Raw genomic sequence first — 27,741 nt, 5'->3', positions numbered from 1 at the left:
ACCTCTGCTAATTTGTTAATGTAATTACTATGTGCTGTGACACTTGTATTCATGTCAAAGATGTCAGCTTAAGCCTTACCTAATAACAAATGACAAATGCATAATTTATTGATTCTTAAATGGCTATTTCCTTTGATATATTCCCTGTAAGCAATTTGCTTGAAAACACATCTGGCTCATAAAGGTAACAACTGTTTAAAAGAAGGTCAGTTCTATGTCTTAAAGTTAAAGAAAGAATATAGTAGTCTTTTATTTGTTATATTTCTATACCAGATCAGGAAGGTTTTATGTTTTGTAATTCCATTTGGGTTTTGATGATATTAACAATATAACAAAAATATTTCACTAAAGTTTCAAACTATTGAAAATATAGGCATTAACTCAAATATTCTTTTATGAAAAGTTGTTTCATTTTTAACAAAAGGATCTGGTTTACCTAGTTTTTATGACACCCACTGGACTCTATGAGGTTGAATATTTGTTTTTATTGAAATTTAAATGCACACATCTGTCATTCTGTTATTGAAAAAACTAAAATATGATTGAGGGTGCTTCAAATATTTAATATTTCTCAATTTAAAAAGTTTAACCATTAATTCTTAATCACATAAAACTGACACAGCTATTTTCATTCTTTGTGGTGGTTTTCAGATTTCCTGAATAGTTTCATTCCTCTTACAAACATAAGAAAGTATCACCTCTCATTAATTATCTCATCCTTTATGTTTCTCTGATGAAAACAAAGTATAACTTTTGAAATACACTTTAAATATTTTTGAAATTTTTATTTTGTCTGTGTACAAAGAAATGCACATAGAGAACAGATATTTTTAAATCCCTATAATAAAGAGCCAGGCCCCTTTAACTTTACATTTCACCTTGCAGCACACACAAAATGTTTAATTATTTGAGGATTAATGGAGGTAGTTTATAATTAAGCTGAAGTATGAACTGATGTCATCATCTCAGTATGATGATATACATTTTTATGCCAAAGCACCTGTTGTTTTGGAAGGAAGCAGCTGATATCATTATCTGCGCAGCCAGATAGCCCTGTTTCCTGCTGCTTAAAAAATTATCCTAAGGGTTACCTAAGTTAGAGTAATTCAGCATTTACGTTTCCATACCCAGAAGAGGACAGAATGGAGAAAATGACTTCTCCAGCAAAGAGAGAGAAAATGAGAGACACACTGGGAAAGGAGAAGGGAGAGGAAAAGAAGAACATCAACATAGATCAACATAGGTGACCAAACGTTACTAGAATGGTCTTTGTAATTTTTCTAAGAGCATTTGTAAGTTGCAAAAGAAGAAAATAACTGAAACACCTAATTAATTTATATTAACATTAATGAAATGTTGTGCTGCTGGAGGAAGTGGAGTAGAAAATATATACTTTAATGCATCATGTAACAAACTTTATTTCTAAATATTAAGAAAAATGTTTTCATTTACAACTTTAGTGTGTACGAAATCAATGCATCACTGACAAGATACCAGTGACCCAAATTTTCATTTTTTTCACATCTAGTACTTACCCTGTCCCTGAATTTTTTTATGTACTGGTTGGCCTTTTGGTCTATTGATATACATTAGTTAGGAATAAAGGTAACCCATAAACACAAATTACCATGTAAACATATCAATCAACATACCCACTTGCCCTGTCACTTGCTTCATCCCCAAATTGGGAAGAAATCTCTAAGTGTCTCAATATAAGACAACTCTACAATGTCCCACACTGCCAAAACATGTCCAATATACATTGACTATATTTATTGATCCCATGCATGTGGATCATGTATGCTTCTATACTCTTCTATAAAAAGTTTTTGCCTAGTCAGTGCTACCTCTTACCAGAGTTCTTCTCAACTTAGTTCTTACTGTTTATTTCTCATTGAAACTCAATTGCCCTAATCAATAAAGCCCATCTTCCACATATTATTTCATATATTTTTTCCTCTATACAAGCTATCTCACGTGATACCTACACACTAGTTATTGTATCTCCAAAGATTATTACTGTTGATTATTGAGCTACATTGTATTCATACAAAAATATCATGATGTAGGTACTATTGCTATGTTAAGATTGTACATGAGGAAACTAAACATTATAGAGTTAAAGTAATACCCCGGTCATACAATTAGTAAATTGTATGTTGACATATGACCTTAGTCTGCCATATTAAAGTATGTTTTCTTAATCACTACATATATCCTTTCCAGTTTAACTTTTTCAAGTGTACTATTTCTTTTCCTTATGTGAAACCTGATTTTTCTCTGAAGACCACACTTACAAAACTTGTGTCAGGATTGCTCAACTCTCACTTTCACTCTTTTTCTCTACCACTCCAACACTCCTAATAGGTCAAGGGCCATGATAAGCAGCCTCTTTGCTACCCGCTGACCCCAATAGTCACACACAGTTTTCTGGGTTTTTTGTTAGGCAGCTACAGGAATTCACCTGGAATAATACAGTACAGATACAGATCACAGAGATACTGAGTTTCCAGTCACTCAATACTCGTAACATCAATGGCCTATACTCTGCACTATTTCAGCAATCATGTGGGCTTCATCATGATTGCATGCATGTATGCATGTAAAATTTGAAATTCTGAAATATTCCTCTATGAGATCTTCCCCCTACATATATTTTATTCTCATTCCCTACATGTATTTTATTCTCATACTCCGTTTACCTTGTTGTTCATCTTCTCATAACTTCCAGTTTTTCAACCCTTTCAGAGTTAATTTATTTGATTTCTCTGGTTTTTAGGTCACTTATTTCACTTATCCAGCTTGAATGTCTGAACCCTGTGGCTTTGCATTTCAACTATTATCTTACTGCCAACCTAGAATCCCTTACCCTTATCATCTTTTCTCTCATCAAGTCCAAATCTGGTTATTTATTTTATATACTTTCATTGTTGGAGAATATCTGAAAGTCATGTAAATTGGTTCAATTACATTTTCAGGCTCTGTAATCTTAATGATGCCTATTTCTCTACTCCTTAACACCACACTTTTTCGAAAGTTGAAAGTATCTTCAGATACTTCAAACAATGATTTTAGCCTGCCATGCTTTTAAAATGGATTGTTCTCTTCAATGTTCACGCACCAACTTGCAGGTACATTTTAGGTCCTCATCGTCTTGATTTCTAAGCAACATTTGAACCTTTTCATTACTTTATTAAACTTCCATGACATTAACAATAAAATATCATGGTACATGTCTATAATGCACATATTTGTATTTTTTAAATCCCTACTGATGGTTTCTCCTAATCTTCAGGTAGTATTTTACAGAAAACAGATGCAAACCTAATATAAACAAGAAAATCTCTAAGCATTTTCTACTTATTGCTGATGAAGGGATTTTACACAGGAAGTGTCATTATTGTGCAAATGGGGGTTTTGTTTCACATATTTCCATAAGAGAGAAAAAATTTTTCCCAACATAAAGGGTTCAAAAATCCATTAATAAGTAGAGAATTCAAGATACTCTTTTAAAAATGTAAAGTACAATAACATTTTATGTTTCACTCATCAGATCAAAAATTTTGTAACATACTGTTGATAAGAGTGTGAGGAAATAAGCATTTCATTCGTAATCTTGTACAATCTCTGTGGAAGCAGTAATCTTTCAAAATTAAAAATGTTTGCAACTTTTGACCCAGCAAATCTAATTTTAGGTAAATATTTTTAGATGTACATATCGCTTCAACATAATGGTGTATGTGCAAGGATATGATCTGCAGCTTTGATAGCAATGAGAAGACACTGGAAACCACCTAAAAGTTCACAAATTATTGGAATAATTAAATATAACAGAGTATCGTGCCACATTTGGAAAGAATTATGTAGGTTTTATGTAATGATATATAAAATTTTACAATATATTTCAGGAGAGAAAACATGGTGCAAAAGACTATACATCATAAATTACTCATTTTCTCTCTCTCTCCTTCCGTACACACACACACACACACACACACACACACACACACACACACAGAGGGAAAAAAGGAGCAGAATGTTCCATTATAGCTTAACAGTAAGAGTCACAAGATGGAAGGTGAAACTTTCAAATGTGAGCTGGAGCCACGGAGCAGCCTGAGTTCTGCAAGAGATGTTGCCGAGATAGAGAAGCATCTTGTCCTCTCTCCCTTTCTCCAGTCTGACAGCCTATGACCTGTGCATTCCACTGGCTGAGTCCAGTAGGAAATAAGCTCACATGAAGACTTGGAAAATGAAACACTCAGGGATCACTCCACTGGATATATAAAACAGAAATGGATTGGAAGGTAAACAGGCCAGCTAGCTTTTCCTTTTTCTTAGCAGCCATTCTCATGTATAATATATAAATTATATATAATAATTTATACCTATGTATAAATTATATATCATAACGTCATGTTTTATCTAACATGAGACAACCATTCATTATATAAACTGAAATCCTCTTGCCCTATCTCCAGCATTGTGTCTCTCTCAAATACAGAATCTACAGAAAATTTCTGTCCAGGTGTGGCGCCTCATGGGGCCTGCTGACACAATGACTGAAAATGTAAATTAAGCACTATTAACACTCCTTAAACAAAATAATAAGTGTATGGGGGAGAGACTTAATTACATATATATGTGAAATATACTAAAATATATACTGAAATACATGTGTCTGCCTGTATGTATACACATATGCACATACACACACACCTGCACACCAAAGCTAACAATCACAGCTGCGGAAGTCCTCAGTTCTGGAGAGAATTATAAAGGGGTATGACTAATATTCATCATTTCTTTTCCCTCTACTCATAACATATTACTGTTACTCTCAAATCAGTTAGTCAGTACTTTTTGTTTTCAAGAGTGTCTGAGACCTTAATTCCAGAAGGTTTTACCTTTATTTTACTGGCCTCTATAATTAGCCAGGAAAGTAATGTGATAAATTCTAGGGAATTCTATGAGTTCCAAATGTAGTATTTCTTTCTATTATTTTACAGCAACAACCAATTTTTCCTTGATAAGTTGGGACAGTGAGCCCTACTAATACTAGAATTTCTCCTCTGACTGTTAATTGAGAGGCATAAAAGGCCATGCCTCTGAAAGTAACCCCATGGGAGCTTTAACTTCTGGATCTATTGCATCCCATAGTAGACACTTAGAAAAGTTTAAAGAAACTGAAAGAAAAATGTCTGTGAATGAATTATTAGGTATAATGGTGAGAAGAATTCTTCTCACTTCCATTTCTTACATGCAGAAACTGTGAATGCTGGCTGTGAGAGAATGAGCATCACGTAATAGTGGCAGATTCTAGAGCATAATACCACATGTCATAGGAGAAAACCTCAACTTCATCTGGTTTCCCATCAGGTACCACAACTGTCTTCAGTGGGCTATCCACCAGGCCTGCTGCTTCTGGGTATTGGGGTTTGTAGTTAGGTCAGAGAAATTCTCTGACCCTAGCTGTCAGCTTACTTCTGCACTTCTCTTGCAGCAAAATATGTTCCTAAGTCAGAAGCAACGTTATGCAGTTTAATATTATGGTGCATAGGGAATTCTCTAAGTCCATAGGTGGTGCTGCTGACAGGAGTACTGTGGGCATGGAATTCAAATTCATATCAAAAATGAATATACCAGTAAGGAAAAATTACCTTTACAACGGAAAAAGTTCAGTGTAATCCACCTACCACAAGTTGATTGACCAGTACCTACAGTATTTACAGTGCCCGTACTACAGTATTTACAGTGCCATAAAACACTCAATGCAGTTCAGAAATTAAAGACTTGTCAGATACAATCTAAGGTCAACCTTGATAAGAGAAAGTATATGCTGACTTTTTTGACATTCTAGGCCTGCTCACCAACAATCTTCCAATTCCATTCTTTTCAAGTCCCTGACCAAGGAGAACAAACTAATCATTGCCCACAACTCAGTGTAGAACTTTTCCTCAAGTCATCTCTCCTTCCACATAAAATGAACAGCTACATTTACTATCAAAGTCATCCTAAGCACAAAAAAACTGTTGTCCCACTCCCATATGTGACTTGTAAAGCCAATGAACTTCAAATGAAATACAACAAGTAAATTCTGGGGGGAAAAAAGTCAACCATGGGGAGGCTGACCTTTACCACTATCCTCTAGGATTACCCCTAAGTGGGACTGTAACATGGCAGCAGTCCACCTGCAGCCTGTGCCAGCATATTGTACAAGTTCTCTGTAAACCAACCATTTCTCTCTCCATCAACAGGTCATAGAAAGTCTACATGAGGCCATAGCTGTTGGTTAATGGAGGAGCAGCACTACAGAAAAAGTAGATATCATACAAGTATAAGCCACCTTTTCATGTTATTTACTTGTGCTTTCAGGATTGGCTCAAGCAGTTGTTCAAATATTATATGTCAATATCATTTCACAATATACTGCTTCTGAACATATGCAACTTTAACATAAGATAATTTTCAGGTTTGTTTATTTCTGTTATATTATAATTCTACAATTCCACAATTTGGACCATCATAATTGGAAGACCTCAGTTATGTCTGCATCTCTGCTACTACAGAAGATACTCTTTTATGGTGCCTGTAACATCTCTCTGATTATTTAATCATGACATGAACAAGGAACTCAAAGCTGTGAGCCTATACTTGTCTTTCTGCAAGTTCATCAAAGCTGTCGGAAGCAACCATTTCAAAAACAGTTCTTGAAATATTTACTGTGACACTGGTAAGGAGAGGTTGTTACTTGTTTTCTCAAACATTGCCTTTGACTGGCACTTCATCCAGTAAATGATAAGCTCACTTAAGCAATTTAAACCATTACACACCAGCTATTAGTAATATCTCATTTTCCACCTGCAAGGAGCTCATGTTTGTGTTTGCACTCAAATGGGAGGAAACCCAATCTAACAAGCCCATTTTGAAAGGCTAACTCATGGGATTAATCCAATAATAAGAAGTTTGTCAATCAAGGTTCAATCAGAAAAATAAAGTCATAAACACATAAAATCAATGTGATAACATAGATAGGTGACAGAGGAGGCTGAGATTCAAATCATGGAGTAGTGGAGAAATTCAGAGATTAACAACAGCAGAAATTGCTTTTTGCTTTAGGCTGAAGTGGCAGAGAGATCAGGAAGTATTAACAGAATTCAGGGGCTCATGTAAATAGAATAATCTGAATTAGAAGCATCTGGAGCAAAAGAAGAGACATGACAACTTCCTCTATATTATCTGAGTTGGAGTCATTGGGTGAAAGCACTCTGATATCTCCTTTCCACTTGTTTCTTAATATCTGACAGAACTTCCAATGGCCAAATCCTAACGGAAAAGAGCTATCCCTGGAGCCTGGGAAGTGCAACCCGTAAGAGATCTGCCCACCTATAATTCAGTAGAGCAGGAAGGCAGGCAAAGATACTTGGGAATAGTGAAAGTCACTTCCCTTGTCACATCTAGGTTTTGAGGCCAATATGTAAAATAATAATCTGGAATGGTAAAAAATCATCTTGGAAATTCCTTAAGTTGCCCATAAGGTGAAGAAAGGGTCTTTAAATACAAGAAGCATATTGGTATGGAGATATGGACATGCCACAAGTGTTCCTAGAAGAACAGAAATCAACCAAACAGAAGTGTACATCTGTGCCCTCTCCCATTCATGCTCTGGAAAATACGTAGATGGAGTGAAATAACAGAGATAATCATTGAATTTTTAAAAATGCATACATGGCCCAGTGTGGTGGCTAGTGCCTGTAATCCCAGCACTTTGGGAGGCCGAGGGGAGTGAATCACCCGAGGTCAAGAGTTCGAGACCAGCCTGGCCAATCTGGTGTAACCCCGTCTCTACTAAAAAAATACAAAAATTAGCTGGGCACTGTGGTAGGCTCCTGTAATCTCAGCTACACAGGAGGCTAAGGAAGGAGAATTGCTGGAACCTGGGAGGTGGAGGTTGCAGTGAGCTGAGATCATGCCATTCCAGCCCAGGGTGACAACAGTGAGACTCCGTCTAAAAAAAAAAAAAAAAAAAAAAAAAAAATGCATACATGTATGATGTGATTCCACTATTCTTTAAGAAGTTGTATGGGCAAAACTTAGAATTGTTAATAAGACTCTGAGGCAAAAATTGACCAACCCACTTAATCTACACCAAATTGTATGAGGCAAGAGATGTGGACCTAGTGTAGATGGAATAGACTAAAGACATCTAAAATTTACAATAATAGTAAGCTTGATTGAATTTTGTATAGGAAAAATAATATATAATTTTTCATAAATCATCCAGTCTACTACATCTTTGAAGATAATAAAAGTGTTACTAACAATTACACCAGGAAATGTTGTGCCCGACAAACTCAGATATATCACATCCAAGTTATGATAATCTGTGAATGTAATTCTTTGGATTAGGGAACTATGAGGCTAGTCTGTGCATCAATGATGTTACAAAATTATGTTAATTTTCTTAGAGGTGACAGTGGTGTCATGCTTATGTAGGAAAATATCCTTATTCTTTGGATATGTATGTCTACTGAAGTATTTAAACATAAAGTATCATGATGCATTCAACTTTTTATTGGATACTTTGATAAAAAGAAAAGACGCGTGTGTGTGTGCGTGCGTGCATGCGTGCATGCGCATGTGTGTGTATACATGTTTGTGCATAGAGAAAGAAAGATGGAGCTTGCACAAAAATATATTAATGGTAAGTTAGATAAAGGGTATTATGTTTCCATTGTTCTATACTTTCAACTTCTTCATGGGTTATAAATATCCACTCCCTCTCAAAATAATATTGCCTAGGGAAATAAAAGAGGACAATATGGTAGATAATAGGACAATAGATAACAAATATTTGAATATATGTTTGTAGGGGCAATCACATTGATTCCTAGCTCCTACCACACCTCTAGTGATTCAGATTTAATTGATATGAGATGAGATCAGAACCAATATATATTAATGCCTCTCAAATAGGTTTGGGAACCATTAGCTTTGACAGTTAATTACATACTGGTGACTTTTAAGCCATACTCACTGTTCTTACTCCTCTCTTGCACTATACTTCTGCATTTCTAGCTGTCTGATCCATAATTTCTTCTGTAGAACTACCCGGCCCCTCAAACTTGCAATGCCTCAAGACAGTATTATCATCTTTTCCTACCATCTCTGTTTCTTCCAGTTTTTATTTCTTTGCTTTTTTATTTTGTTTTACTAAAGACACCTAAATTCTTCCAAGTACCTGAACTAAAATGCATCAAGTTATTCTTTCTCTACCTCTCCCACCCAACCAGCATCAGATGCTGCCATGTGTTCTTCTCAATTGCCTTCTTCATCACCGCCATGCAAGGCCTCATCATCTCTCTCACTGTACCACTACAAGAGTTTTGTGGTTGGTCTCTTACTTCTATTTTATCTCTTCTTCAATGAATTATATGCACTGAAACCAGAGTAAGCTTCCAAAACCACACCTCAAAAACAAATAAACAAAAACACCAAACTTTTGATTATACCCTAATACCTACTAAATTAAATGAAAATTTCATTTTCTACCTTTTAAAATCCTCCATCATATTATCCCAACTTAATATTCCAAGCTTATTTTTCATAACACCAGATACATACGTTATATTTGAGTAAAAATTCAGACCTGCATTTTCATGATCCATATTCATACTAAAATTGTTCCTTGTACATTAATGCTTTCCTCTCTTAACTTCCTCTTTAGAAACTAACTATTCTTTAAAGACAAAGGCACTCCTTCCTACAAAAAGTTTCTTTTATCCTGTTTAATAAATTGCCAGAGGACTCATTTATATCAAGTCCACTTTTTCACCTTTACTGTTGGAAAACTGAAGTTTTGCATAAGAGAAATACTATAAGAGTTCAGTGAGGTACAGCTGAGTCTCTACCAATAATTTAAACTCTAGATTTTGGAAAGAATAAAAATGGGAGAAGTTGTTTGGAAGCCAGAATAGAAGGATTGTACAAACTGACTAGTAAATGAAAATTAATGCTCCCTTTTAATATACTAAACCATCTCGAAACTATTTTAAAGTAACTTGAAACTGTTTTTTATTAAAGTTTAAATTGATAAATGCTCCAAAACAGGGCACATAAAGCTGCAGCTATCTTGTGATTCTATCTTATCATTCTAATGTCACTGAAGAACCAAACTAAATGTCTTCTGTCATTTTTTATGTCACTATAACCTTTGGATAAAATTACAATCTTATACTAAAGAGCATTTGAATAAAAAAAAAAGGCTGCCCATATTAAACACACTATATAAAAAATTATATGTAATGAATATCTGTATAACATAATTATGTGAATACCTGCTAAGTGTAAATATGCTATTGTACTTCAATCTTTAATCCTGTGATTGTTTAAAATATAAAGAGAAAAGGAGAAACAGAAATGTTCCAATGCTTTATCTCAAAGGAACATGAGATATGTAGTTTCCTGTAGGATTTTTGAGGCTGTAAAATAATATGTGTTGTTTCTTTTGGCAGCACAATTATTCTTAACATTTGACATTCCACTCAAAATAAGAAATATTTTTCTTTATCTTCTGTCCATATTTACAATTTAATTGAACAACATGTCAAGAAAGTAACAAAATCATACAGAATTCAAAATGCAAGGTATAAAAGTGCAAAAGAGAAAAAAAAGCTGTCATCCAGAAATGAAAGAAGTAATAGACCAAAGAGAAAATCAATGATTAAAAATATTCGTATTCCAATCACTTCTTGTGATGTAAAAGACAAATATTAAAAAATAAATGAAAATCTCTATTGTAGAAGTGAACAGAAGTAAAATTATTTTATCTAAACAAATTTGTCATAGGAAATGAGGTAACTAGAATAAAAAGAATTTCAACAGAAATCATGAAGGTCATAATAAAATTCTTCTAAAAATGAATTAATATGACTATAATATATCAGGACATATTTTTATTAAAGGTATACTTCACAATATATCACATTATTTCTATTTACTACTTAATTAGTTTCCTTTGTAAAATTAGTGAGTTTTATATATTTATTTTAAAGGAATAAAGTAATTATTATTTCTTTTCTTGAGTGAAAAGTATTCTCTCAGTAGTAAGAGATAAGTTTTTATACTTTACATAAATAATAGCATACAATTTCCATGGTTACCTAAATAAGTTTTTCTTTTCTTCTTTTCTTTCCTTTCAGATACTAATATTTGCTTTGCTTTTTTTTCAAATCACTATTCTTTTCTGTTGAGAAAAGTTTGGCATTGTAGTGAGTTTCTAATTTTTTTTCTAAATAAATATCATCATCTTTTCCTCTATAATTTTCCTCAACTATAGTTAGATTTGGTTTGTATGCATACTTCTATAACATACCAAATATTTTTTTCTTTTAATTTCTTCAAAAGACTCTAATTTTTGTCTTATTCAACATTCGCCTATCAGTCATTAAATATATTTCAGGCTCCATAATCATCAAGTTTCTTGTAACACAAGTTTTAAATGCTAGAGTCTCTAGGAAGTAAGTTAATTTGACACTGAAAAACATATTTGAGTTCTTTGTAGATTCTGGATATTAGCCCTTTGTCAGATGAGTAGGTTGCAAAAATTTTCTTCCATTCTGTAGGTTGCCTGTTCACTCTGATGGTAGTTTATTTTGCTGTGCAAAAGCTCTTTAGTTTAATTAGATCCCATTTGTCAATTTTGGCTTTTGCTGCACCAACATGGCATAAGTATACATATGTAACAAACCTGCACGTTATGCACATGTGCCCTAGAACTTAAAGTATAATAAAAAAACAAACAAACAAACAAAAAAACACTCAAAAAAAAAAATAGAAAAACATATTTTATATATGAATAAGCATATACTCTCTAAGTCATTCATTCTTTTCACTTACATACCCACATCCTTTTAGTCAATAATCCTATTGGCTCTGCTGTCAATATGTCTACAGACTGCATCCACTTCTACCTATCTCTAATATAGAAGAAGATGTAGAGATTATCAGCAAATGTAGAGATGTTAGAAGTGGATGGAGTCTGTATACATATTGACTCCTTTTTAATGTATCATTTCTCACCTGAGTTATCATCACAGTTCTCCAACTGATCTCTTGCCTCCATCTTTGCCCCACCTTTCCTCTCTCTGCTCTTCCCCTCTTTTTATAGTTTATTACCAAATACTGTCAAGCTATAAATCAAAATCCTCTCCATTCTTCCCATTATACTCAGAGTTAGAGCCAAAGTCTTGTCATTTGTCTAAACTGCGGTCCATGATCTGACTCCCATTGCCTCTCTGACCTCATCCCTTACCAATCTTCCCTGCACTCTTTCTTCTTTATCTGCACAATTCCTTACTCTCTCTGTAGCATACCAGACTTGACCCCCGCTTTAGCATCTAAAGGGATAACCCAAAGTGTTTTATCCTCATAGAGTTCAACAGAACATGATATGTCACTACAATAGCTTTTTTCTCGTATTTGTTTAGAAAATAGGTATTGAGCTCCTCTATTTGCCAGATACTCTGCTAAGTTTATGAAATTAAAATATGCAAAAAGAAACCAGTTTCCACACAGAGCAAACAATCTAGCAAAGGAGATAAATGCTGTGATAGAGATAAGCAGAGGGAGCCATGAGTCCAGAAGATAACATATCAGTATACATTGTAGACATTCAAGCTTCAGAGAAGAGGTTCAGCCCTGAAGGATTTGCAAATGTTATAATGGTTAAGAAGGAATTCAGAGGGGATTTCAGTCAAGGAATAAACAAAGTCATACAATTAGTAGAAGATGGGATCAGTTTGGAGAAATGTAAGATAGGCCCTGACATTTTGAACTAGAGTGCTAACTAGAGATGTCCAATAGATGGATGGATATATGAGTCATAAACTCTGGACAGAGATTAAAAAATAAAGTTGAGATACAGATTTGAGTGCCATTTCAAAATGGCTTTTACAAATTAATTTTAAGGTAAATAAATTAAATTGAATGAGAAGTCAGATCAGAAGAGATTGCTTAGTGAATCAAACTAAATATGATTATAAGAAAGGAAATCCTAGGAAAGAGCCCCAGGGACCATCAGAATTTAAGCAAAAGCAAGGAAAAATGGACCCATAAAGTAAGGTGAACAGTATGGTCAATAAAAGAAAACCAGACAGCACTACAGAAGAAGAAAACATGTCAACACTGTCAAGTGATACAGAGAAGGCAGAGGTGTAAGAATTCTATTAGTTTTGGAGTTTTTGCTGGTCTTAGCTAAAAAGATTGTTCAGTAGTTTGATTGCCTCTAAAGCCAGATTATAACTCTTGATGTGTACATAAGTGATGTTAATAGGAGGAGGCAGATACTTAACGATTGCAAATACAGACACGAGGTGGTGGGCTATGAAAGTGAATAAAAAACAAAATGCTCACTGAAGGCAGATATGCAATAAAGGAAGTTTTTTAAGGTGGAAGAAACATATGGATGCTTAAATTTGAATGAGAAGGAGCCAGAGAAAAAAAATTTTGAATAATAATAACAATAAATAGCATTTATGTCATGTTTACTTTATGAACAGCTCTATTATAAATACCTTATTTGAAATAAATTATTCAACACTAGAGTGAATTTTTATCCTCACTTAATAAACAAGAATACATAGGCAAAGACACGATTAAGTAGTTTTCACAAAGTTGCACAGTTAGTAAATAAGCGAGTCAGAATTTCAAACCAGGAAATATGGCTTTAGAATTTTCTCTTTCTCTCTCTCTGAAGGTATAGTAGAAAGATTAACTTCAAGGGATCATTTGACAGAATTAAGGACATGATTGAGATTGAAGATAGATAATAAGTTTAAGGTAAAATAAGCTGAGAACACACACCACTCTTCTCAGAGATAAAACATGCTACTCCCAGGATACTAAGTATGGCTCTCCTCATTTGGTAGATTCAAGCAAAGAATTCAGTTAATTAAGTTAGGGGAGAAGCCAGATAAGAAAAGAAAGTAGCATACATTTGTGCAATAATTCATGGATTATTATTATTATTATTATATAAGGAGCAGATACAAATTATTGGGAGTAGGTATAATTTTGTTTATCCAAACAACTATGCAGTCTAAAAATATAAAGCTCATTGTTTTGGTGGCAAATTACCTTTTTTCAAGGTAATTTAGCAGGATTCAGGATCCCCAGAAATCAGCACAGTTGGTAGGTAGCTCCACTTGGAGCCATCTTAAGTCCGAAGGAGCAAAAATTCCAAGGAACAAAAATAAATAGGGGTTGGTATCCCATTGTTCTGTGGGCTCATGTATTGTATTGTAATTTAATCATCTGGGATATTATCTTAACATCATTAAAATATTTATTTTAAAAGATGATAGATTGAGTAATTGATTTCACAATTGATTTTACAATTAGTCTATGATCTTTTAAAATAAGTGTTTTATAATACTAAGTATTGTGATGGTTAATATTTTTGAGTGTCAACTTGATTGAAGGATGCAAAGTACTGTTCCTGGGTGTGTCTGTGAGGGTGTTGCCAAAGGAGATTAGCATTTGTGTCGGTGGACTGGGAAAGGCAGACCCACCGTCAATGTGGGTGGGCACCATCTAATAGCTGCTGGCACTGCTCAAATCAAGTGGTTAGAAGATGGAAAGAGCAGATTTGCTAAGTCTTCTGGACTTCATTTTTCTTTTGTGCTGGATGCTTCCTGCCCTTAAACATCAGACTCCAAGTTCTTCAGCTTTTGGACTCTTGGACTTACACCAGTGGTTTGCCAGGGGCTATCCGGCCTTCCACCACAGACTGAACACTGCACTGTTGGCTTCCCTACTTTTCAGGTTTGGGACAGGGACGGGTTTCCTTGCTCCTCATCTTGCAGATGACCTATTGCAGGACTTCACCTTGTGATTGTGTGAGTCAATACTCCTTAATAAACTCCTTTTTATATGTACATCTATCCTATTAGTTCTGTCCCTTTAGAGAACCCTGACTAATACAGGCATAATATTTATTGTAAAAAGATTTGAAAAAATATGTAGAATTGCTTATAAAAATTCATGTGTAATTCCACCAAGGAGTGAAAACTCTAAAAATCTTGAGATTTATGTGTTTCTAATGTTTTACAGATACACATATGCCCATGTTCAAGATCATATAATATAGAGAATCTCTAGATCCCCTGCTATTACTTACTTATTATTTATCTTATCTGATGAACATGGTCTAATATAATTTGAAAGTCTTTTAAAACCTTTTTTAATGTCTATTTAACATCTTATTCAAGTAATAGTCCATACTTTATTTGGCCATTTTCTATTATTTGTCATTGAAACTATTTTAAATTTTTTTTACAAATATAAATAAGCCAGAAATGAATATCTCTATAATTTTTTTATTTTTAATTTTTTATCAGATATTTTCCCAGAAGAAAACTATTAGATTAATAAATTTGAGCTTTCAAAAGTCCTCAATGAATTTTTCTAAATCTTCGTATAGAAAAACTGACAATTTACCCTCCACCAGAGTGCGTGAGAGAGACTTCTTCACCTATTGAAGGAGGAGACCATTTATTATCTAGAGAAAAAACAAACTACTGTATTGATTGTTTGTGAATGGCAGACATGTACTTATTTATGTATTATAGTCACTCTAAGCAAAACAAGAGGCTAGAGGAAGTAAAGATTTGGCAGAGTTTCAGAATGGGGAGATTTAGGGATTGGATGAGCTTCATTTTTGGGAGCATGGTTACTGGAGTTAGGCTGTTGTTGATCAACTAACATTCAAACGTGTGGCATTGTTATCCATTGTCTGACTTTCAGAGCCATGGATATGGATGCAAAGCATCTGAGTAACCGAGGTAAGATTAACCTCTATTCTTCTTTGTTACCTGACCAAAGTTTAGGATTCTGATGAATAAACTATTCATTTTGTCAATGTTTGAATTTTGAAAGTATAAAATTTTTATTTTACATCCCATCTCTAACATAACTGAGAATTATATTTTAAATACTTGTTAAAGGTAAAAAAATAAATGAGATCTCATTGAAGTTATCAAGTGGATTAATAATGAGGTTTAATTTTTTTGTATATTTCTTTTGCTAATACCTATAATGTACAAGTGTACTAGGGGATGCTAAGACAAATAAGACCAGTAAACATTCACAGGACAGTTGGAAAATCTAGAAGATAATCAGACAATTGCTATAGAATGTGCTGAGAGTAGTCATGGATCTAAGTTAAGGTAGGCAAGTGCAGAAGAAGGGCATGCTTCTCATGGGAGATAATGCACGAGCTGAGTCCTGAAAGCCAGAGCATCAGCTACAAGGATTCAAAATGGAGAGAATGTGTGAAGCGTCTGAGAGTTCTAAATATTTCCACACAGACAGAGCAGAAAGGGTAATCATTAGTGACGAGACTGTGGAGGAAAATATGAATATATTTGTAGTGTCACACCAAGGGAAAAAAAAAGTGTGAAGATTCTGTCAGACTATATAGTTGACTATATAATTGCCTAGCTGATAGAATGTGTGAGACGCGTAAGTAAACAGAGTGAAATCATTTACATTAGGATGACTCCTAGTTTACTGATGTAGACTAGAGAGGAGATGCTGCATGCACAGACATAGGGAGCTGGAATGGAAGGAGACTTCAGGCAGGATAGAGAATAAATTCAGTTTGGGACACATTGCATTTGAACTGCCTGAGGGAAATATAAATGTAAAAGAGAGGTTTTCTCCTCTCTGCCCTTACCTATAAGTCCCTCCTGCTAGAGTCCCTTCCTTGTGCCTTCTCACTCCTCAAATTCTAGTGGGTTAAGCTATAGTCAAAGTTTAACCGATTAGTCATAATAATCTTTGTCTACCTGAATTCAGTTGAAACATTTGCCTAAAAATAATTTAAATGACGCTCATCCAGATGTATGAGTTTTGTCCTTTCAAAAAAGCTGCTCTTACCTTGTTGTATGGCCCCTGTATGAGATAGGATCAATATATTGGACAGCAAGTCTGTTGGCTACTTGTATTTCAATAAATACCAACTAGAAATGAACAACTCATTGAGTGAGGTAAAAAACAAGTTGGAGGCTGATTTGAGGAAAGAATGCATGCGTTGGGAAAAGTATGCACTTATTACTGTAAATTGTTTAGCTCAGTCACAGTGAGTTACAGCTGAGATGTGATGGAATAGAGAAAGTGTTTTCCTAGCAAAGGGTGATGAGCTGTGTTGGGTTCTGTGTAGATGGTATGCCATGGCCATATTACATCTTAATAGATGGAATCCTAGGGTGTGATCACTGCCATGGTATTGTACATTAGTGACTTATTTGCTTTTATTTGTATGTAAGGGAAGAGCACCTTCCTAGAGATTAATAGACATTGAAATGCATAGATACAAGGTTTGATTATTACTAAGGCTCCCTTTTCCCCCTGCCTTACAACATAATAAAGCTTTAATCTAAACTAGGTTTTCAAAATTATACGTAAGAAAAGAGGAAGACACGTAAGCTATGCTGACATTCAGAATATATAGTAATTGCCCAGGGAGATGCACTATGCCTGTAGCTGATTAATCATAAGCTTTCAATATCATTTAGTTATTTTATATACATCACCCAAAAAAGTATCACTAATGTTTTAAATGATACTCATGTAGCAACTGTCATTGCCTAACAAATGAAATAGACAGATGTGAACAGTGATAACAAAGATGTATATCTTTGTTCTAAATCAAATAGTACCTTCTCAGAGACAATAGTTTAGCAAGAAAAAAGAAATGTGAATGAACAGATTTTTACACATTTAACACAATGGGAAAAGAATTGTATGCATGTCTGATTTTTGTGATTTGACTCAAATTAAAATCACTATGGGGTCAGGAATTAAAAGGAGCCCAGTTCACAGTAGTATGGATTAGCAATTCTAAAATTGCTATCTGTGATTTTAGGATTGAGCATATGAGGGAGTAATGCTGAGAAAAATGAAAGCCACATGACTGCCAGTTGGAGAGTGGAACTAGAAATGTAAAAAGAAAAAGACAAGAATAGCCTTTGTTATAATAAATTTAAATGGAAGTAATAGTATGAATGTATAGATTTTAATATATAAATAAAATTATAGCTATTGATTATATATCTAGATATATGCATGCCTATATTTTGTAGTTCTTTATATTAAAAGGGACTAAAAATAAAGATACCTGTACAGCAATGAGCAAACCTAGTTCTCATATATTAGTTTCCCTTTTTTTGTAGTCAGTGTTTCTTAATTATAGTAAATTATACATAAAAATCTATCATCTTAGCCGCTTTTGAGGGTACAGTTCAGTGATGTTACATACATTCACACTGTTGTACAGAACTTTTTCATTTTCCCAAACTGAAACTTTTTACCCATAACACACTAATGCCCCATTTCCCTATGCTACCCAGCCCCCAGCAACCATCATTCTACTTTTAGATGTTAGTTTCTGTATACTATACCCTACTAACAGAAGCTGGAACTCCATAGAGAAATGAATGAGTCCAAAGCTACGGCAGAGGAGCACAAGACCTGTCTGGAACATATCATTGTGATATAAAGCAAGGAAACTTTAAATAAAATAATAGTAATATAGCAAAAGGACACTGGAGACAGATTGAAGGGGCTCTCGTTTGACAAATTTCAGACAATTTCATGAAAATGGATAATGGGACTAAAAGAATCTTCCTGAAATAAAGTAATAATCTATGATTCCATACTAATATATGTATGTAAACAAATATATACATATATGTATAGAGGTCCTCCATGAGGGTCCCACCCCTGCAGCAAACTTCTACCTGGACATCCAGGCATTTCTATACACCCTCTGAAATATAAATGGAGGTTCCCAAACCTTAATTTTTGACTTCTGTGTACCCTCAGGATCAACACCACATGGAAGTTGCCAGGACTTGGTGCTTGCACCCTCTGAAGCAATGGCCTGAGTTACACCTTGGCCCTTTTAGCCCTTGACTTAGTTCTCAGCTAGAATGTTATTGGTGTAAAGAAATAGTATTGACTTTTATATATTGATCCTGAAACGTTACTGATGTTACTAGGTCCAGGAGCCCTTTGGCAGCAGCATCTTTAGAGTTTTCTAGTTATAGAGTCATATCATCAGTAAAGAGAGATAGCTGGACTTTTAATGTTTTTATTTTTTTATTCAGATGGCTTTTATTTCTTTCTCTTGTCTGATTACTCTATCAAGGACTTCCAGTACTATGGTAAATAAGAGTGGTGGGAGTGAGCATCCTTGACTTGTTTCAGTTCTCAAAGGAAATGGTTTCAGCTTTTGCCTGCTCAATATGATGTTGGCTGGATTTGACATAGATGGCTCTTATTATTTGGAGATATGTTCCTTCAATGATTAGTCTGTTGAGGGTTTATATTATGATGAGATATTATATTTTGTTGAAGTCTTTTTCTACAAGTATTGATATAATCATACGGTTTTTGTATTCTAATATTTTATATGGTGAATTACATTGACTGATTTGCGTATGTGGAAACAACCTTGCATCCCAGAAATAAGCCTACTTTATCATGGTGAATTAAGTTTTTGATGTGCTGTTGGGTTGAGTTTGCGAGTATTTTGTTAAGAATTTTTTATATCTATGTTTATCAGGGGTATTGACTTGCAGTTTTCTTTTTATGTTGTGTCTCTGTCAGATTTTAGTATCAGAATGATGCTGGTTTTCTAGAATGAGTTAAGGAAGAGCCCCTCCTCCTCAATTGTTTGGAATAGTTTCAGTAGAATTGTTTCTATTCCGTAGAATTGTTCAGTAGAATTGGAATCGTTTCAGTAGAACAATCGTTGTATGTCTGGTAGAATTCAGTTGTGAATACATCTTCCATCTGGTCCAGGGATTTTTTTTTTTTTTTTTTTGGTTGCTAAGTTTTTTGTTACTGATTCAGTTTTGAAACTTCTTGTTGGTCTGTTCAGGTTTTGCTTCCTGGTTCATTCTGGGAGGTTGTGTGTTTCCAGGAATTTATCTATTTCATCTTGATTTTCTAATTTGTGTACATAGAGGCATTAATAATCATCTCTGAAGATCTTTTGTATTTCTGCAGGATCAGTTATGATGTCATTTTTTTCATCTGATTGCACTTATTTGAATCTTCACCTTTGTATTTTGTTATTCTAGGTAGTGGTCTATCAATAATAACAAGTTCATGATTTTATTGATCTTTTCTATGGATATTTACATCACAATTTCATTCAATTCTTCTGTAATTTTAGTTATTTCTTTTCTTATGCTTTTGATGTTTTTTTCCTAGTTCCTCTAGGTGCAATGTTACATAGTTAAAATGAGATCTTCTAATTTCTCATTGAGGACACTTACTGCTATAAACCTTTTAACACTGCTTTAAATGCATCCCAAAAATCTTGGTAGATTGTTTCTCTATTTTCAATAATTTGAAAGATTTTTAAAATTTTACCTTAATTTCGTTTTTTCACCCAAGAGTTATTCTGGAGCAAGTTGTTTAATTTACATATTTTTATGAAGTTTTGAGAGAACTTATTGGTACTGATTTCTATTTTTATTACACTATGGTCTGAGATTGTGCTTGGTATAATTTTAATTTTTTGAATTTACTGAGACTCTCCTTATGACTGAGCATGTGTTCAATCATAGACTATATTATGTGTGTATGAGAAAAATATATTCTGTGGTTTATAGGTGGAATATTTTATAGATATTTATTAGGTCCAAATGGTCAAGTATTGAGTTTAAGAATTTATTTGTTAGTTTTCTGCTTTGATGAACTGTCTAACATTGTCAGTGGGATGTTGAAGCCCTTGACTGTTATTGCAACTTTCTAAAAATTTGAATAGGCCAAAAAGACCTTGCTTTATATATCTGGGGGCTCTAATATTGAGTGTGCATATATTTAGGACAGTTAAACGTTCTTGCTGAATTGAGCCTTTTTTTTATTATTATTATACTTTAAGTTCTAGGGTACACGTGCATAACGTGCAGGTTTGTTACATATATATACTTGTGCCATGTTGGTGTGCTGCACCCATCAACTCGTCAGCACCCATCAACTCGTCATTTACATCAGGTATAACTCCAAATGCAATCCCCCCCCCCCCCCATGATAGGCCCTGGTGTGTGATGTTCACCTTCCTGAGTCCAAGTGATCTCATTGTTCAGTTCCCACCTATGAGTGAGAACATGTGGTGTTTGGTTTTCTGTTCTTGCGATAGTTTGCTGAGAATGATGGATTCCAGCTGCATCCATGTCCCTACAAAGGACACAAACTCATCCTTTTTTATGGCTGCATAGTATTCCATGGTGTATATGTGCCACATTTTCTTAATCCAGTCTGTCACAGATGGACATTTGGGTTGATTCCAAGTCTTGGTTATTGTGAATAGTGCTGCAATAAACATACATGTACATGTGTCTTTATAGCAGCATGATTTGTAATCCTTTGGGTATATATCCAGTAATGGGATGGCTGGGTCATATGGTACTTCTAGTTCTAGATCCTTGAGGAATTGCCATACTGTTTTCCATAATGGTTGAACTAGTTTACAATCCCACCAACAGTGTAAAAGTGTTCCTATTTCTCCACATCCTCTCCAGCACCTGTTGTTTCCTGACTTTTTAATGATTGCCATTCTAACTGGTGTGAGATGGTATCTCATTGTGGTTTTGATTTGCATTTCTCTGATGGCCAGTGATGATGAGCATTTTTTCATGTGTCTGTTGGCTGTATGAATGTCTTCTTTTGAGAAATGTCTGTTCATATCCTTTGCCCACTTTTTGATGGGGTTGTTTGTTTTTTTCTTGTAAATTTGTTAGAGTTCTTTGTAGGTTCTGGATATTAGCCCTTTGTTAGATGAGTAGATTGCAAAAATTTTCTCCCATTCTGTAGGTTGCCTATTCACTCTGATGGTAGCTTCTTTTGCTGTGCAGAAGCTCTTTAGTTTAATTAGATCTCATTTGTCAATTTTGGCTTTTGGTGCTGTTGTTTTTGGTGTTTTAGATGTGAAGTCCTTACCCATGCCTATGTCCTGAATGATATTCCCTAGGTTTTCTTCTAGGGTTTTTATGGTATTAGGTCTAACATTTAAGTCTCCAATCCATCTTGAATTAATTTTCGTATAAGGAGTAAGGAAAGGATCCAGTTTCAGCTTTCTACTTATGGCTAGCCAATTTTCCCAGCACCATTTATTAAATAGGTAATCCTTTCCCCATTTCTTGTTTTTGTCTGGTTTATCAAAGATCAGATGGCTGTAGATGTGTGATATTATTTCTGAGGACTCTGTTCTGTCCCATTGGTCTATATCTCTGTTTTGGGACCAGTACCATGCTGTTTTGGTTACTGTAGCCTTGTAGTATAGTTTGAAGTCAGGTAGCGTGATCCTTCCAGCTTTGTTCTTTTGATTTAGGATTGTCTTGGCAATGCAGGCTCTTTTTTGGTTCCATATGAACTTTAAAGCAGTTTTTTCCAATTCTGTGAAGAAACTCATTGGTAGCTTGTTGGGGATGGCATTGAATCTATAAATTACCTTGGGCAGTATGGCCATTTTCACAATATTGATTCTTCCTTGAATTGAGCCTTTGATCATTGTGTAATGTCCATCCTTGTCCTTCCTGATTGATGTTAGTTTAAAGTCCATTTTATCTGATTTAATAATAGTGACTTGCTCTTTTTTTGTTTTCCATTTGCAGGGTAGATCATTCTCCACCCCTTTACTTTTTGCCTATGGGCTGTCATTACATGTGAGATGTATCTCTTGGATACAGCATACATTTAGATCTTGTCTTTTTATCTGGCTTTTCACTATGCCTTTTAAGTGGGGTGTTTAGACAACTTACATTCAGGGTTATTATTGGTACATAATATTTTGATCCTGTCATCATGTTAATAGCTGGTTGTTTTGTAGATTTGATTGTGTAATTGCTTTATACTGCCTGTGGCCATGTCCTTAAGTTGATTTTTTGGTAGCTAGCATCAATCCTTCATTTTCATGGTTAGCACTGTCTTAAGGACTTCTTATAAGGGGGTAATAAATTTCCTTGGTGATTGCTTGTTTGAGAAGTATCTTATTTCTTTTTCATTTATGAAGTTTAGTGTTGTGAGATATGAAATTCTTGGTTGGAATTTCTTTTCTTTGAGGATGCTGTAAATAGGCCCCCAATATCTTCTAGTTTTGTGGTTTCAGTTGAGAAATCCAGTGCTAGTCTAATGGGTTTCTCTTCGTAAGTGACCTGATCTTTCTTTCTAGCTGCCTTTAACATTTTTTCTTTCACATTGATCTTGGAGAATCTGATGGCTATGTGACTTCGTGATAGTTGCCTTATATAATATGTCACAGGGTTTGTCTGTATTTCTTAAATATGCATATCAGTTTTTGCAAGACTGGAAAATTTTCGTGGACTATCTACTTGAAAATATTTTTTTAAGTTGCTTATTCTCTCTCCTCTCAGAAATAACAATAAGTCATAAATTTGGTTTCTTTACCTAATTCCACATTTCTTGGAGGTTTTATTCATTTTTAAAATTCTTTTTTCTTTATTTTTATCTGACTCACTTAATTTGAAGAACTGGTCTTTGAGTTCTGAGTCTCTTTCCTCAGCTCAGTCTATTCTGCTGTTAATGGTTCAAACTGTATTATGAAATTCTTATAATGAATTTTTAGTTCCAGAAGTTTATTTTGCTTCTTTCTTAAAATGGTTATTTTATCTTTCAGCTCATGAATCATTTCACTAGATTTTTTTGGACTCCTTGGATTTGGTTTTGACTTTCTCCTGGATCTCAATGAGTTTCCTTGCTATCACATTCTGAATTATCTATGACATTTCAATTATTTTAAACAGACTAAGAACTATCAGTCCAGGGGCATAATGTGTTTGTCGGAAGGTAAGGAGACACTCTGGCTTTTTGAATGGCCAGAATTCTTGTTCTGGTTCCCTTTGCCATCTGAGAGGTCTGTTGTCCTTTTAACTGTGGTGTAGGTAGAGTATACTTGGCTTCATTTCTAGGTGTTTTCAGAGGGATAAAAGTATGGAACAGTTTATGAAAGTCCATGTCATCCTTGCACAGAGGCCATGCTAGTCTTCTCAGTATTATCCCAATTTTAGTGTATGTTCTGCTGAAACAAGCACTGAAAGACCATTTGACCATATATATGTGGCTTTAATTATGGGTTCTCTATTCTGTTCCATTGTTCTATTTTTATACCAATAGCATACTATTTTAATTATTGTTGCTTTATAGTAAGTTTTGAAATCCAGAAGTGTGATACTTCAAGCTTTGTCCTTCCTGTTCAAAACTATTTTGGCTATTTGGAGTCTTTGGTTATACCATATGTATTTCGGGATAATTTTTTTTTATTTCTGCAAAAAATGATATTTTGATAGGGATTGCATTCAACTGACTTTGAGTAATATGGATAATTTAACAATATTACATCATCTACTCCATGAACAGAAGATATCTTTCTACATGTTTTTGTCTATTAAAGTTTTTTTGGCAATGTTTTGTAATTTTCAGTGTCCTAGTCTTTGTCTCCTTTGTTAAGTTTATTCTCCTTTGTTAAGTATTGCATATATTTTGTTAAGTATTATATTATTTTTTATGCTTTTGTTAAAATAAGGTTGTTTTCTCAATTTTCTTCTCAGATAGTTTGCTGTTAGTGTATGGAGATATAATTGATTTTGTTGTACATTGATTTTTCTACTCTGCAACTTTGCTAAATTCACTTATTGGTTACTTTAAAAAGAGAGAGAGAGAGAAAGAGAGCGAGAGAGAGAGAGAGAGAAAGAGAGATGAGGTCTCATTCTGTCACCCAGGCTAGAGAGCAGTGCAATCTTAGCTCAGTGTAGTCTCAAACTCCTGGGTTCAAACAACTCTCTCGTCTCAGCCTCCTGAGTAGCTAGGATTATAGGCATGCACCATACTGCCTGATTATTTTTTTAATTTGTGTGTGTGTGTGTGTGTGTCTGTGTGTGTGTGTGTGTGTGTGTTTACAGCCTGACTGGGTCTTGCTATTTTGCCAGTGCTGGCCTTTAACTTCTGGGCTCCCACATTATCCTCTGAAAGTGCTTGTATTATCCCCTTTAGCCACTATACCTGGCCTAATTTATTAGTTCTAACAAGTTTTTGTTTGTGTAGTCTTTAGGATTTTCTAGATATAATATTATGCAATCTGTAAACAGAGATATTTTACTTCCTCTTTGTTGACTTTTTGCTTTTCATTTCATTTTCTTGCCTAATTATTCTGGCTAAGACATCTAGTACTAGGTTGAATAGAAGGGTCAAGAATGAGTGAGCAGAGTGAGTGAGCATCCTCGCCTGGTTTCAGATTTAAAGAAAAAAGTTTGGCACTTTTCACCACTGAGTATGATGCTAACTATGGAGTTTTCATATATGGTTATTATTATGTTAAGTTCTTTACACACCTAGTTTGATGAGAATTTGTGTCAAAAAAGAGCATTAAATTTTGTCAAATGTTTTTTTCTGCATCTGTTAAGATTTGATTTTTATATTTTATTGGTTATGGTTATGTAACACATCAGCAAATTTCTAATGTTTTGTACCATACTCACTTACTGAGATAAGTCCCACCTGGTCATAGAGAATGATTTTATTGTGCTGTTACTTCTGTTTGCTAATTTTTGTTTTTGAGAATTTTTGTAGCCAGGCTCATCAGGGATATTTGCCTGTAAACTTTTTGTTTGTTTTTTTGTTGTATCTTTTTCTGGTTTTGTTATTAGGGTGATGTTAGCCTCATAAAAAGAGTTCAATAGTATTATTTCTTATTTTATGTTTTGAAAGAGGTTATAAAATATTGGCATTAATTCTTTAAAAAATATTTTATAGAATTCTTATGTGAAGTCATCTGGTCGTGGGCTTTTTCTTTTAAAAGTTTTTTTTAAATTACTGATTCAAAATTTTTATTTGTTATTGGTCTGTTCAGGTTTTCTATGTGTCCAGAAACTTATTTATTTATTTAACATTGTCTAATTTATTGGTGTATAATGTTCATAAGAGTCTATTTTCTTTTGTATTTATGTGGTATCTGTTGTAATTTCTCCTCTTTCATTTCTGATTCTATTTATTTGAGTCTTTTTTTCCATACGTAGACTAGCCAGAAGTTTGTCAGTTTTGTTTACTTTTCTATAAATCAGCTATTTGTTTTATCTGTTTTTCTATTTTTATGGTCTTTTCCATTTTTGTTTTCTCTAAAAGTTATTATTTCTTTCTTTCTACTAACTTTGGACTTATTTTGTTCTTTTATCAGTTCATGGTGGGGGGTTGTAATGTTTAGTTGCTGATTATAGCCTGTCTTATTTATTTCATGTAGACGTTTATAGCCATAAACTTCCTTCTTAGTACTACTCTTGCTGCATCCCATAACTTTTTATTTCCATTTGTCTCAATATACTTCTAAATTTCCTTTGGTTTCTTTTTTAACTCAGTAGATATTCAATAATATGTTACTCAATTTCTAGTAATATAATGACCATTGCTGTAATCCTTTTATATTGAATATTCTGACACATTTTATGACATAAGAACCATTCTTATATAAATTAAACAGAAACTAAACTACAAAATATTTTTATATTTTTATTTTAAGTACTAACAGCACATGCAAATCAAAACCACAATGAGATACCATCTCACACTAGTTAGAATGGCAATCATTAAAAAGTCAGGAAACAACAGTTGCTGGAAAGGATGTGGAGAAATAGGAACACTTTTATACTATTAGTGGGATTGTAAACTGGTTCAACCACTGTGGAAAACAGTATGGCGATCCCTCAAGGATCTAGAACTAGAAATACCATATGACCTAGCCATCCCATTACTGGGTATATACCCAAAGGATTATAAATCATGCTGCTATAAAGACACATGCACACACATGTTTATTGTGGCACTATTCACAATAGCAAAGACTTGGAATCAACCCAAATGTCCATCAATGACAGACTGGATTAAGAAAATGTGGCACATATACACATGGAATACTATGCAGCCATAAAAAAGAATGAGTTCGTGTCCTTTGTAGGGACATGGATGCAGCTGGAAAACATCATTTTCAGCAAACTATCGCAAAAACAGAAAACCAAACACCGCATGTTCTCACTATAGGTGGGAATTGATCAATGAGATCACTTGGACTCTGGAAGGGGAATATCACACACTGGGGCCTATTATGGGGAGGGGGAAGGGAGGAATGCCATTGGGAGTTATACCTGATGTGAATGACAAGTTGATGGGTGCTGACGAGTTGATGGGTGCAACACACCAACACGGCACAAGTATACGTATGTAACAAACCTGCACGTTGTGCACATGTACCCTAGAACTTAAAGTAAAAAAAAAAAAAAAAAGATTATAGTAATAAACTGTACCAATTCTGAATATCAGATATTTCACAAAGTACTAAAATGAATGGTAGCTGCTCACATTTGAAGATAATGCTCATGTCATTAACCAAAGAAGTCATTCTAATTTAAAGTTATATTAATAGAAGATTAAACAAAATCCAGAGCATCATGCTAAAAATAGCATTATTAAATTGTAGAAATTTTTACCATTACAAATGTGTTTGACACAAATCAAACATTTTCTGTTTAGTCATTACAAAATAAGTGTTAAGTTTTAGGATCTATGACAAGAAAGCCTAAAATTTAGCTAGAATTTATTTATATTTATATGAGATCTGGCTCTTAAAATTGAATTTCAGTGATTTTAAGGTCATATTAATAT

General features: G+C 34.1%; 1 non-coding gene across 1 annotated transcript; it reads right to left on the bottom strand.

Moving 5' to 3' along the window:
* Positions 1–24,018: 24,018 nt before the first annotated feature.
* Positions 24,019–24,125, bottom strand: LOC115892063. Its single transcript, XR_004051960.1, has one exon. It is a non-coding gene; the product is annotated as a U6 spliceosomal RNA (small nuclear RNA).
* Between the last annotated feature and the right edge of the window lie 3,616 nt (positions 24,126–27,741).

Source organism: Rhinopithecus roxellana, chromosome 1 (genome assembly GCF_007565055.1).
Source record: "Rhinopithecus roxellana isolate Shanxi Qingling chromosome 1, ASM756505v1, whole genome shotgun sequence".
Taxonomy (NCBI): domain Eukaryota; kingdom Metazoa; phylum Chordata; class Mammalia; order Primates; family Cercopithecidae; genus Rhinopithecus; species Rhinopithecus roxellana.
The sequence above is the reverse complement of the archived record's forward strand: the minus strand, read 5'-3'. Positions and strand labels throughout refer to the sequence as shown.